At 30.9% G+C, this 15,011-nt stretch overlaps 1 protein-coding gene across 2 annotated transcripts in view; it reads right to left on the reverse strand.

The window, feature by feature from the left end:
• LOC106717309 (carboxyl-terminal PDZ ligand of neuronal nitric oxide synthase protein) overlaps positions 1-14,223 on the reverse strand; it is a 105,243-nt gene extending 91,020 nt beyond the window's left edge. For both annotated transcript variants that reach the window (XM_045686046.1, XM_045686045.1), the window contains exon 1: positions 14,150-14,223. The gene's annotated coding sequence lies outside the window, so the exon portion shown is untranslated. The remainder of the gene's footprint in view (positions 1-14,149) is intronic.
• Positions 14,224-15,011: the final 788 nt, after the last annotated feature.

Genomic DNA, 15,011 nt, shown 5'->3' on the forward strand with positions numbered 1-15,011 from the left:
TTTAATACGAGTGGAAATTCAAATAACCAAAGATCCAAGAAGTTGTACTTACTTAAAAGGGTGCTACAACCTAATTTTTTTTTGTAATAATTGTGTTTTGAAATAAATAAAATTTATTATTATTATTATCGTTAATAAATAAACAAACTCGTTGGAGAGGTAAGCTTGACGTGTTGTTAATAATTAATGAAAAGGCTCTTTAGTTTAGTCAAAATTCTAATTTAAATCCTATTTAAAAGTGTTCCTTTTTCAATTTCTTCCAAAGAGAAAAGGAAGTTTGAATTCTTATATCAAATTCCAATGTATCTTTAACAACGGTAGACGCCAGCAAAAACTTAAGTATAAAGTTTGATCGTATTTTTTTTAACTTTGGTTTATTTTCAAGATGGATAAAAGTCTCTTATTTCTAGTGGGTTTACTGATATGCAAGTTGTATATAACTCCATCAGAAGCTTCAGAATAATTTTGTAAGAAATGTCTTCACGGATTTACAGTAATTGCTCCGCTTGTCAGTCAAACGTGTATGTGTACGAAATCGTTGATGCATATGCCAGCAATCGCTTGCATATTTCCAATACCGTACATACCTTTACTAAATTTAGTCTACTCGAGTAAAATCGTGGAATGTATAATAACAAAGTGAAGTTTGAAGTTACTGTAAACTTGAATTTTCACTGCTAAAACTGGTGTTACCCATTTGAACTCTAACACTCTCTTTTCAACCTTTTAATTCCATGGGGAAGTATAAATCAAATGAGACATCTTAGTTCCAAATTAGTCCAACCGTTTAGGCTACAGTTATTAAAAATGGATAGATCAACAAACATTAAATAGGTACTAACCAAATACAGTGAAACCTGGTCAAGTGAGACAAGGGACCTGCAATGTCGTTTCACTTATAGAGGTATTCCACTTACCCAGTGTCTCAGATATACAGGTATAAATCAATATCTGTCTCATTTACAGAGGGTTCCATTAATAGAGGTGAGAATACAGGTTATTTCAGTTATACAGGTGCGATCATTAAATAAAATAACGTGTTATGTATGTAAATGTGATTCAATTTTATGTTTACTCTGAATTATTCTACAAAGAGTAGATTTTGGCACATTAAATTCGGGACAAACTTCTTCGCGTGTCTTCCCACTTTCATAAACGGATATTAATTTCAGTTTTTCACGTAATGATAACGATTGTAGCTTTCGTTTTGACATTTTTCAAATAAACATCTGTATGATAGTAAAGCGAAACTAAAACTGGAGGTAATTGAAGCTCAAAATTTGTACTTACGTACTTGGAATTACGTGTGGAATTTGTGGGTAGGATAAGAATGAGTAAACAAACAATGTTATCTCAGTTACAGAGGTTTATGCATATAAAATTTACTCGCTGTCTCAGTTATAGAGGTAACTATGATGATAAATCGAAAGAACAAATCCCAGATATAGAGGTTTACCTCGTCCCACTAACAGAGGTAATTCAGTGCCAAAGTGTTGGGACCTCAGCATGAGTTCCAGTTATGGAGGTTTCTCACTTATCCAGGTCCCACTTAACCAAGTTTCACTGTATTCCATTCCATTTAACGTATAACATTCCTTTGTCATCAGTTCTGTTAGAAGTAACAATTGTCATATCTATTTACGACAATAGTTACAAAAGACATATGAACTTATTTCGTTCATTTCTCTTTTGATTTTAAATTTCGAACTCTAAACATATTCTATGCAACAGAACTTACTTTTCTCCAGAGCAGAATTGATATCACATTGTATCAAATCTTAAAACAGTACCTCAACTGAAAATAAAGTTGCTCTTACCGAATGAACTTGAAAAGGGAGATACATTTTGTTGGGATATAAAATATGCATTGGCATCGTTCCCTCCATCTTTCAATATTTCCTTTCAATGGTATTACTGCAAAGTATACTTGTTTGTATTCTCTGTTTGTTTATGTAAAGAATAAAAATTACTTTAAAGAAATGTCGTTTGCAAAATGTTCTAATTTTAAAAATTTTAGGTTGTCTTTGTTCGATGTATTCTTAGAAATAAAATTGTGAAACATTGTTTGATATTTTTTAAAGGCAGTGGTAAAATGTTGGTTGGAATGAAATTTTAACACGATATCTTTTGTTGCCTTTAAAAGTACATATATGAACTTCTTTTTGATCACAAAAAATAGTTTAATCTTTAACCATTTAGTAAAAATTAAATTAAGTGAATGGCCACTTAGACAATGAGTCCCCACTGTTTTAAGAATGAAAAGTTACGGTAGGAGCATACCACGATATGATTCGTCGCCACATGTTATAGATAAATTGTTTCAATAAACTGGTAACGTTTTCTCGTAACTTAACACAAGAAAGTAAGACGAAGTTCTTGTTTCGAACAACACAAGTTTACAACAGATAATTGAATCACTACAGACGTTTGGCTTTTTTTGTTATTAACTTTATTTAATCATGTTCAATAAATGCTTTTTCTTTTATCACATGTGATAAACTGCAACAATTAAGGTTAGGCCAATAAGACAAAAATTTAACCACACTAATTATCAACAGTACATTACATTATATAAAACAAATATAAAATAATTATAAATTTAAAATCTCATAACGTTAAAGCTAAAATAAATGAATAGCAAACGTGCTCTGCAACTTCCTACGCAATCATATAACATATAAAACGGAGTTCAAACAAACTCCGACGTGTCAGTAGCTCTAGTAATATGACCCTAGAGAGATAACTCCCATTCCAATTCAAATATATCAATCAAAACTTTACTATGCAAAGTTTGCCTGCAAATATATCTGATGAAAATTAACAGGATCGTTTCCAGTGAATTCATATGTTACATTTTAATAATGTTAGTTAATAACTTATGAATATTTGCATGATTTAATTAAATTACCCGTAATTTAATAAGTATTTAAATGTTATTTGGTTAAATTTTGCAACGGAAAAATTGCTATAATTAATATTTTACTTCACAAATATAATTTTGTGAACAAAAAACGGAATCGAAAACTATGCTTACGTGAAATCTTTTATCGTTAGAATCAATCTTCGTCACAGACAATAGATGTCTCACAGCTTCTGATTTTCTTGATTACTTCTGTTATCTCCGTCGGAGCCTTCTAAATCTAAGAAAGTTTTATTGGGTCCCGGCCCGGCCTTTATTACTATAGTTCCCTTTTTTTATTTCGTCGCAACGAAACGATTCCGAATCTATTTACTCATCTGAGGCATTCGAATCGAAATGACCTATTCTTTTTTTATTTCATGGTCTAAGTTATAAAAGGTGATAGAATCATTTCAAAATTATAACACAATTGACGTTGACAGAAACATAAATAGTTTAGTCGCTTTAATATAAATTATTTGTTGAACCCAGAATTAGTTGTTACCAATATAATAAAATAATAAATAAACTCTGTTAAAGTATATTGCAAAAACTTTCATGAAAAAGAGAACCTTTTTTATATTTCTTACTTTATAATAGATACAATATGATAAAATGTTTAGGATCGAGGCGCATCGAGGACAAAAAAATTTAAACTATAGGGGAAAAAAATAATGATCTCTTATGACTTGTACCACGTACACGTGTAAACCGGTCGAGGGTGCGGGGGCGGTTGACTATCCTGGGAGCCCGGTGCGCCTTAAAGATGTACGCCCGATGACTAAGCCGACCGCGGACACTCGTTTCCTGATTTAAACTTCCCGAGAATTTAATCAACGTACCGCAAAAGGCACCTACAAGCTTTCGCAAAAAAAAAAAACTTGGGGATAAAATGTCTAAAGCAGCAGCTTTAATCAAAATATGAAGTTAAAATTTTAAAATCTTTCTCAAGCTTTTATATATTCAAAGATAAGTATATTTTATAATTACTTTATCGTTTACACTTACTTTTTTTATAATTTAATGTTAATTTCAAAGTACGGTTATTACTTGGAACATCAGTTTTATAAGTGACTAGCTGTCGCCCGCTTCGTTCGCGCGGAATTTAAAAAAAGTAACCTATGTGTTCTTCCAGACTATGATCTATGTCTGTACCAAATTTAATCCAGATCAATTAAATCGTTCAGGAGACACCTTCAAACAAACACCCATCCATCCAGACAAACATTCGTCATCATATATATTAGTAAAAAGTGAATAAAGTTTAGCTATTCTACAAGAGAAAAATATGTAGAACAAAATTATTAAACCATAAATCCCTATTTATAATTTGTTACATTATCATTTAATATCCCAGTGTTAAATACTAATATAAAATAATATCTTTGAAACTATGACCACTTTACACAATGGTGGACCCATACTGTTTCCATTTTAAATCCTTTTACAATATAATTTATGCTTAGTTCGAGTAATTCTCGAAATTTGTGAGCAGGGATTATAAACTACAATGTTGCCCACTTTATAAGTAAGTTAAAATAAATACAAATATAATTTTCATACTCTAATTTATCGGACGGTTATTTATCATAAAAATCTTTTTTTTTTAAATAGTAGATACATAGATTTATATATCTATTACTATGTATGAACCTTTTTATATGCAGGTTAGTAAAACGAATTTTATAAAAGATACGATTTAAAACTTTTTGCTGCAAAACACTGGCAGGCTTTTGTCTTTAAAAAAAAAGAATCTATACCGTTTCATTAAACTCCTTCCCCAGGTCATCGGCTCTCACGGTCCATCGCATCGTTGATCAGTGACTAATCAGGTACGGTAAGCAATTATTCCAGTTATACCCGATACTTATGTCCACAGCTCAACCAGGCCTTCTACTACAAGCTCACGTATAAATAGGGATAATATACGACGCCTGAGTCTACACTCATACAAGCCAACATTTAAATACTTAGATCCTGAGTACGCTTTTATCTAAACCTATATTTGAGCAACTTTTCTAATAATGGGTAATCTAAGAACGTGCTTTAAATACATTAGCATGTTAACTTCAATTTCCAATCATTATTGGTCGTTTTTAGAGAAAGTAAATGGTTGCCTGCGAATAGACTATCCTCTCTATTACAACGTCCACAATTAAATACTCACTTCCATGAAATACAGTACCCTTCCGCCAAGCATGCAAAAAAAACCATGTTAAAAAAAGATCATTATGTTTAAAGTTCAGAGGGCAAAGTTATAACCTAGTAATATTATCTAGTGTAAATTTGATTACTTTCAACTCCAGATGACGTAAAAGTGTTCCGATAATAAAAATATGGGCAAATTGAAATAAAGCCTTTCAATGTTTCATTTTCAAGCATTTTCCTTTCTTACTTTGAACAATACTAACACGTTCAGTGCAGGTATAAATAAACTAATCAAAGTCGGCTTCAGTATCAAGGAGCGTTACATGATCGCTAATCGATATATATTAATAGCAGTTGCGGATCTAGTATTATATATAACTTACGTCACTAAGCTTCTTGTAGCTTCCAAAAAAGTGAGATAATTTTTCAAATCGGTTTAGTAGTTTAGTAGTATGCAATGCAAACTAACGAACAAACAAATTCCTCTTTATATGTAAAAACTAGATATTATATAGTATTTAAAAAATATTTAACATACTCGTAACATGTGTTACTTATAATAATTTTTGGTGAAATAATGTCCAGTAATTTTCTAGCTTATTTGATCCATACATATAAATATATAAATATTTTATACAACGTTTACTCAGTTTTATTTTCGTTGCAAACGACAAAAATTTCAATAGACAATTTTAATGCTTGATTCAATCTTATTGAATACGCAAGTATAAAATGTACATACTTAGAGTATTCATTGCAGTTTTATTAGATATTAACATACTCGTATGATAACTACAGATAATTATGTTGAAATTGGATGATAAAATAGATTTTTATTTAGAAATATATTTAGGTTTGAGTTTATGTTAAGGGTGCCGACTATCCGTTTGGCTGAAGTCTAAAAAACGTTCGCATAAAAAGTATGTCACGTATCTCGTTACTCCTTAAGTGTAAAGTGTAATTATAAATATTTTCATCCCTTACATATTTTCAATTATAACTGTACAGTTCAACTGAACATTGAAAACTGTGCAGTTAAAACTGAAGGTGTGTAGCAGGTTTTATACTAGTTAATTTTGTTAGAGTCTTATACAATTTACAAACTTGCGCTACGTTCGTAATGTTATTACTAATACAGAAGCAGGCATAAGCTTATGCCCTCTTGACGTCACTTGTTAACTTAAGGTATTAAAAGTTGGTTTCTGAGACTGACTGAGAAAAAACTAAAACATAGTTTTTTTCTGTTTTGTAAAAGTATATAGGATTTTTGATCTCAGAAACCATCAATAAGCAGACTAGCTCGGGGGTGATGTACTCGAAAAATAAATGCCAATACGGGGTATATTGGAACACTTGAAGAATCATCTATATTTTACACGAGTTATCACGTCATTAGTTGAGCTCAAGAGTTAGAAAGAATTCTATCCTTATCTATTTCTTATTAAATAAATATTTTAAAAATCAAATTATTAACCAGTTAATTAGTAGAATAATTTATAATTTGTTAAGAGATAAACTGTAAACATACGTTGAAACATTTTATAATTTTATTAAGTGTCCCATATAGTTTATTTAATTAGCATCTTTACTTATTTAATCTAAAAGGGAAATGTGCAAACAGTCCTAAATAACTTATAACTATGTTCGATTGTTGGTAATATTGTTATTCGCAACTACGTCAAGTTGCAAATAATAAGTCGAGTCTCGCTACACGATGTAGGTGGGGCCAATTAGGAATTTACTGAACCTACAGTTACCGACGCTGGCGTTGAAATCGCAAAATTTATTGCGATTTGGAATTTACGGTGTATTCAACTTCTCCTAACAGCAATTATTAAAAGTGACGTCCTTTGTGAAAATTATTTTGTCTATTTAAACATATATTTTTTTTTATTTTGTGCAGCAATGAGTTAACTTTTGAATAGAAAATAAATTATACTTAATTATTATATTTAAGTCTGTAAACAATTGTTAAGCGACACCTACTACATATTAAGTAGATGGATCCGTAAACCAACGCTAATAGTTTCGGCCTCATATAAGCAAGGTTAGCCCATGTACAATCAGTACAGAACTGTTTTTTTATAATAGAATGGAGAGGTTAATTTTAAAGATATTAGAATAGCAACATATTTAAAATTCGACACCAAATATAATATAATACCTAATTAAATTCTAAATTAAATTTTTTTATTATACTTACTTCCGTATTTAGTCGTTTTCAGCAATTTGTGACAAAGTTAACGTGAATCGAAAGACTTATTGATCAAAAGCCTAACAGTGTTCAACAAATGAAAGAGGGGTCCACTCGACTTCTCTAATTTAACAAAACGAAATACGAAAAAGAAGTTACTTCGAAGGCATTAAATACGAGACTCTCATTTATTTTCATCATTAATGCCGTCACAAGCCTCTTCAAATTCGAATTAATTGATTGACGTTTTACCGCCTTATATTTTCGCAGTTTGTTTCCTTTAAAAATTAACAATTAATAAATAAATAAGTGTTAAAACAGGAAAACAGATAAGAGACTAGAAGAAATATTGAACTTTCAATGGCCTTAATGAGGATTCACACAATTATAATTCCTAAAAGTTCTATACACGAATTGTCTCTAGCAATCGGTAACCTCCTAACATCAACCGCTTGCACCTGTACCGACTGCTTGTCTGTTTGGTAGTCTGTTTAAGGCGACCTTAAGTTTCACACGTACTTTATAGCACATCCATCGATCTTTCACGTTGGGTTAAAGTTTAGTAATAAAACAAAATCGATTAACAAAATACTTAATTAATATATCCGAATTTCAAGCTAAGAACCTATAGGATAATCATAAATATTTCTTAGGGGTATATTTAAGTGTTCATCTCCGGCGTTCGCTACGTACATTTTTTCTGTTTAAGCGAACAGTTACGGCATTACGATGCCTGCGTAAATTAAATTATCTTTGTTTGTGGTGCGTTGAAAGTGTTACGGTTTTATTTGTTTGAAAAACGCCGAAAATAGTAAATATTCCTAAGGTAAGGTAGATTTTGATCGTGAACTTTTTTTGTACAGTCAGCTTCATAAATATAGTGGCAGTCAAGATATCCAAATATATAGGAACACCTAAAGTGATCAATTATATAAGTACAACCAAAGTCATCAAATTAATTGAAGCATCCACTCTGCTCAAAAAGATCGAAGCGTTCACATCGTCATATATATGAGTACATTCAAAGTGCCCATAATTATAGTAACAGACAGAGCGTCAATAGTAACGAAGCATCGAAAGTATGCAAAAATATCGTAACATTAGACAAAATTGAACTCTATGTCTATTTACTTAAGATACACTTTGAAATATACTACTTCTGTTAAAATCATTTGACGCTTTGTATCAACATAATAGGTTGTCCAATAAGTTCGTTCCGATTTTCAATAGGTAGCTTAGAATAGACCCGAATATATTACAATTATTGAAAACATATGACATGTTTACATAACACATCTATATATATAAAAGAAAGTCGTGTTAGTTACACTTTTTATAACTCAAGAACGGCTGAATCGATTTGACTGAAAATTGGTGGGCAGGTAGCTTAGAACGAGGAAACGGACATCGGATAATTTTTACCCCGTTTTCTATTTTTTATTCCGCGCGGACGGAGTCGCGGGTAAAAGCTAGTACATACTAAACGAGGATAACTTCAGCCATATTTTGACGAATGGTAGGACACGATTCGTTCTTTTCTATCAGTTTTATAAAAACTGATTCACTTAATTTTTGCCGAAATACATAAGACGTTTTGCAATAAAATCGAACAAATATAATTTAAAAGACGTATTCCAAAACTTAAGAGCCTTTAAAATTTCCCTTAAAAATGGGCACGAACTTATCGGACAACCCAACATTTCTCTTCTTATTATTATAAAGTTTAAAATTTATAAATTGACGATACATGACAGATACCTAATCTATATATATATATATATATAAAAGAAAGTCGTGTTAGTTACACTGTTTATAATTCAAGATCGGTCAAACTGATTTAGCTGAAAATTGATGGGGAGATAACTTAGAACTAGGAGACGGACATAGGAACTTTTTATCTTGTGAGCATTTTTTTTTATTCCGCGCGGACGAAGTCGCGGGTAAAAGCTAGTAAGTAATATCAAATTTTACTCTGTCACAATATGTGCTATTTTCAGTGTTTTACTATTTTCGCCGCAGTACGTAAGTTTAATGGTTCGAATCCCAGGCTTACAAGGTTTTTATTTTTCAATATTATCAATCACATATAGAGCTTGTTTTTTTTAATGAAAAGGAAAAATCTGGTAATGTACTTAGAATATGTTTTTTACTTAACAAAAACAATTTTAAATTTTTATTTTTGGGGTATTAAATATTTATATAAAATTAATAACGATTAGGTTCGGCCATCTCGGAATAAAGCGAGTGGGCGGAGAGTGTTTTCACTTGTCATTGCGGTCATTGAAATTGAATTCTACTCGTATATCCATATCCTTGAAATACACTTTGAAGGTATACAACTTCTGTTAAATTAATTGACAATTTGTATCAAAATATTTTTCTCTTACTGTTAGGTATCTTCAGTCCGGTTGCAGTAGAATTTTCCAAGCATAGATTTATTACACGTCTTTGCTGTCGCCTGTGACTTAGTCCGCGCGGAATTAAATGTCGAAACTTACAATAACAAACGTGAACAATAAAAAAACATGCTAATGACGACTCGGTTAAAAAAAGGGACAAGGAATATTGTGGTTCCTTAATTTTTAAAGATGTCGTATTCGACTACTATTGTAACCAATAATTGTTGCGATAAAGTTCAATTTAATATAACGCTTTGATAATAAAATTAAAAACCTTAAAAAATGTAAAAAAAAGTTTGGGATTCGAATCGCCAAAACTGAGTATTACAGCGAACAGTTAAGCCGTAAGGCCAAACTGGCATATATGGTGACAAATTAAAATTTGATATTGCTTATCTATCTAGTATCTGTCATGCGGGACGTAAACTTGTAGTAAATAGCAAAAAAATGTTTTGATTATAAAATGTCAAATGAATTTAACAGAAGTAGTATATTTCAAAGTGTATGTTAAGTGAATAGAGATAGAGTTCAATTTTGTCTAATGTTACGATATTTTTGCATACTTTCGATGCTTCGTTACTATTGACGCTCTGTCTGTTACTATAATTATGGGCACTTTGAATGTACTCATATATATGACGATGTGAACGCTCCGGTGTTTTTGAGCAGAGTGGATGCTTCAATTAATTTGATGACTTTGGTTGTACTTATATAATTGATCACTTTAGGTGTTCCTATATATTTGGATATCTTGACTGCCACTATATTTATGAAGCTGACTGTACTAGCTTCAGCAAAGTGACTTTAATAAGAAAAAAGTTGCAGAATTATCTATGCTCTTTTTGAATTTGTTAGGATTTTATTCCACTAGCGTTAAATGAGTAAAACATTATTAAGAACCGAACTTTCACACCATGTTATATTAGTCAATGGAGATAAAACGTGATTTAAATTGATCAACGTTTGAGAAACCGGGCAGTTATCGCTGGCAAGTTAGGGGTTTACATTTAAATTACAAATCTAAGTATCAAAATAAATGATCGTAAATGAATTTATGTAAAAGCAGTTCGTTTTTGAAAAATAAAATTTGCGACTCTCTTTATCTTGGCGTAGTCACTTATTATGCATCAGCTTTCAGAATTTTTATCTCAACTTAATTGCAAAGTTTGAGAGCAGGACGTAGCTAACGATTTACACTGACATTCACAAATGTTAAATATATTTAAGTTCAAATAAAAATTTGGAAAAATCGAATAAAATTATACGTCTAAGGTTTTGTCTCTTTTATGGCAGTTACTCAGCATTCTTCACTTAGTTACAAAAGTGTATTTTTGAATAAAAGGCTACTTAAATTGCTATAAATTCTTAACTAAATAGATGGCCTAAACCGTAGTTTAGAGTATAAACGAAATCTCCTTAGAAAGGTATTTTTAAAAGCATCAAAGTTTCTATGATACCATATTCAATATTAATGAAATTCTGCAAGTAAGATTTATTCAGAGTGAATTTTAGAAGGCACTAAAATATAAAAGTCAATTTCAAATGTTTGGTTAAGGTCAATTATTTAAAGCACCGTTAGCATTTCAACAAGTTTAGATAAAATTAGCATGTCAGGGTCTCTGTCTGCACTTGACAGATAAACGAGCACAGCTTAGATCAATCCTGGAAATAGCTCGTCTGATATAGTAGCTGGAATATTTTGAATAAGGTCATGGTCTCATTAATGGTCATTTCGGTGGTCAGTCAGTTAATAAAAATTCATATCGGTATACGGTAGTCCAAGCTTCAGTCCTAAACATATAAAGTTATATAGCAATGAACACACTTATTATTTTGTTAATATGACCAACGTAGGTTTAACTCATAGTCAAAGAGATTGGTATTTGCATGTTCGTGATCGAAAATGAATCTAGAAGATGCGAGAGAAGTGCCCGGACCACGCCAAATGGAAATCTGTAGTCTCTATCTATACCTCTGGGTTATGGGCTTGAGTTATGTTGTTATTATTATGAAAGAATATCATATTCTGGTCGTGAAATTTCCTTAATTTAAGACTGGCAGCCTACAATCAAATAGTTGAAAAATTTTTTTTTACAATATTGTGGCAGTGGTAGTCAACTTGGAAAAGATTATATAAATAAGTCAGTCTTTCCTAACAACAAGGCATTAAGTTTATTATTAATTTTCTTGTCATCACTCAAGTAAATGATTAGATAAGTTTTTACCAACTTATATTAAGGTACATCGAGGTAACTGTAGTCGCATTTCTACTGGAGATAATGTACATTACTTGAGCATTAATATATCATTAGAGATAACTATTAAATTCCTTTGAGAATTACGATTGATTAGAAAATTCGATACACAAATTATATAGTTTTTAATTTCGAATAACTGGTATTTACGCGAAATTCTTTTTCTATAAGTTATTTCTTAATATATTAAAAATATCGATCTATCTAGTTCATAAATGGAACGAATGGAAGGCAATTTAATCCAGTAAAGTTATAAGTGCCTTGATTAAAAAAAATATATATACATTTAAAATGCAGATTATTATCTTTATTTTAATTTACTACATTGAAAAGACTTTTCATTAAACTTTGAATAAAAAAATATATATTTAAATTAATTAGAAATGTAAATTATTCAAAAATTAAATCAAAGTTTTTATATTAAAATTATTATCTTCGCTTTATTAAAAAATATTATTGCATTTAAGTTACGATTGTTCTAATACTAAAGATTTCAACGACGCAGTTACTATGTGTTTAGGTTTTTAAACGTGATTTCATGTTAAATTTAATTAATTCATATTTGAACATGTTCTCGTTCTCCTTCTTCCCTATCTGAATAAAAATCTGATATCCCAACATGTTTTATGGGAATGTTTTGTAAGTGTAAACTTAAAAAAACATGTTCTTTGTTGGTTTTAGTGAATAATGTGTTTGTATCGATTAATTGCACTAAAATATTTTTTATAACTTTGATATAAGAGTAATTAACTCAAGCAAGAATCGGACAGTCGAGCAAGAAGTGACGTCATGTTGGTAAAAAATATTAAACGGAGTCCTAGACACGACTACTCTTTTTTGGTGATCACCATAATGCATTTTAATGTCCATATTTCTGATTGCCATTTAAAAATTTACAGATGAATTTCTTATAGATTGTTTAAAGGGTTAAAAGTTTTATAATATATGGTAGGTTAATAAAAGCTTCCATTATAAAATATTAAATGAAGAAGTAATATTCAATATTTTAAAATAATAAAAGGCAATCGTTAGTTGAGAGGTCCGATAACGGAATTCCTGACGTAATGATCCTTGCTCAAGGATAAAGTCTTTCGTAACCTGTATTACTAATACACGCTGATTCATTTGAAATAATACAGTCGAGCTTTGTGAGCGACTTACATCGTAGGAATAATTTTGTAGACTTCTTAAGTTGGAGATTTATATTTTATTGAGTAGTATTAAATATTATAATTTTTCTGTAGTTTATACATTACATACATTTGAATAAGTTGTAAAATCACCGATGAAATTATTATTAAAATGTATTAAATATTTAATCAAGTTCATTGAATTACCTATCTATAAATAGTACGCAAACAGGTTTCCTATAAAAAATTGTAAACTGTGGAGTTTACACTTTTTAATATCTCAAAATATAAATTGATTATGTGCTTTGGAAATCCAACATTCTTCCAGCTTTTCTTTTGTTTTTTTATCTGCTGCTACCGTGATTGAACAAAAATACACCCTTTTGAAAAAACTTTATTTGGAGTATTTTATTCTCTTCAACAGCATCTGGACTTCAAATAATGAAGATTGTCCTGTAAAGCGACTTACTAATTACCTGACTAATACCGATATATTATCTTTATCGTTTTACTAGCTTTTACCCGCGACTCCGTCCGCGCGGAATAAAAAATAGAAAACGGGGTAAAAATTATCCTATGTCCGTTTCCTGGTTCTAAGCTATCTGCCCACCAATTTTCAGTCAAATCGATTCAGCCGTTCTTGAGTTATAAATGGTGTAACTAACACAACTTTCTTTTATATATATAGATTACATTACAATAGTTATCAAAATCAGTTACAAAGATAACCGAAGTTGTCTAGCCTTTTTAAGAAACAGAAAAAACTTAATTTAATCTTGTCAGTGTCAGTGTTTCGTTACAAAACAATGACAGTATAGTGTCATTAATTGTATGTATTCGGTTTCAAAGAAATACTTTGATACTCGACGCTAACTTAGTGCTACAAGACAATAAACGTGCGCGTATTATGAAAAGAACAGAGTACAATGGTAACCTTTAATTGATAAATAATATATATAGACCTAAATATTCATTGATAGATATTACAAAGGTAAATTGTTAAACTTGACCCTTAATTAGTAGTCAATTAAATTATCCGACGTTCTCATTGTATCCGAAACAAAAAAACACGCGTTAACGTTAACATTTAAATATTATTTTCAAGTAATGTCCGTTCAACTTACCGGTTTATTGAGATCTTCACTCAACCATAACTTGTAGCTTATGCACGCACACAAAAGTTCGTAAACTTTGTAAAGTTTTTCAAACTTTATCACGGCGACTAAATTATTTATCAATAAAATAATAATAAAATAAATTAATAAATCAGATGACGTTTTAATTGATTTAATTTATATGTAAAATTAATAATGTATTATTTGTTCGTTTAAAAGTTTTCTGTATGAACTAGGTTTTGTCGCCGACGAGATCTCACGGCGAGGTTTTAGCTCGGACTGATGGATCCCGCTCCGCTCCCGCTGCGGGCGGTAGGTGTCGCTGCGCACCGCTACCCCGCTACCTATCGCACGACCTGCCTTTAATGCACCTTTAATTCAAAGAAGCGTTTATGCATACAAAGACAATATATGCACATAATCTAACTTTAGCATGTCGATTGATAACCTAAGACAGTACTTAAAGTAATACCGAACGATATCGATATCTAGAGTTTTAGTTTGAATCATCGTTCCTTGTGCGTACTGCTAAGGATTGGAATAAGTTGCCGGCGTCAGGTTTTCCGTCCAAGTACGATGTGGGGGCCTTCAAGAGTAGAGTGAATAGGCATCTACAAAGCTAGCGCGTACCATCTTTAGACCACATCTTCACCTCATCGGGAGAGATCGTGGCCAAGCGCTAACTTTTTAAATGTAAAAAAAAAAAAAAAAAAGTTTTATAAGTTTTTTTTTAAATATGCGAACAGCGGGAACTCCGAGGCGATCATAGACATCAATGGATATCCACAACACCAGAGTATTTGCGATACGTTTCTCTTCCACATACGAATAAAGGTCAAGACAGTCTACAATGTACAAATACATGCAACTT

The sequence above is a fragment of the Papilio machaon genome, chromosome Z (genome assembly GCF_912999745.1).
Source record: "Papilio machaon chromosome Z, ilPapMach1.1, whole genome shotgun sequence".
NCBI classification, from domain to species: Eukaryota; Metazoa; Arthropoda; class Insecta; order Lepidoptera; family Papilionidae; genus Papilio; species Papilio machaon.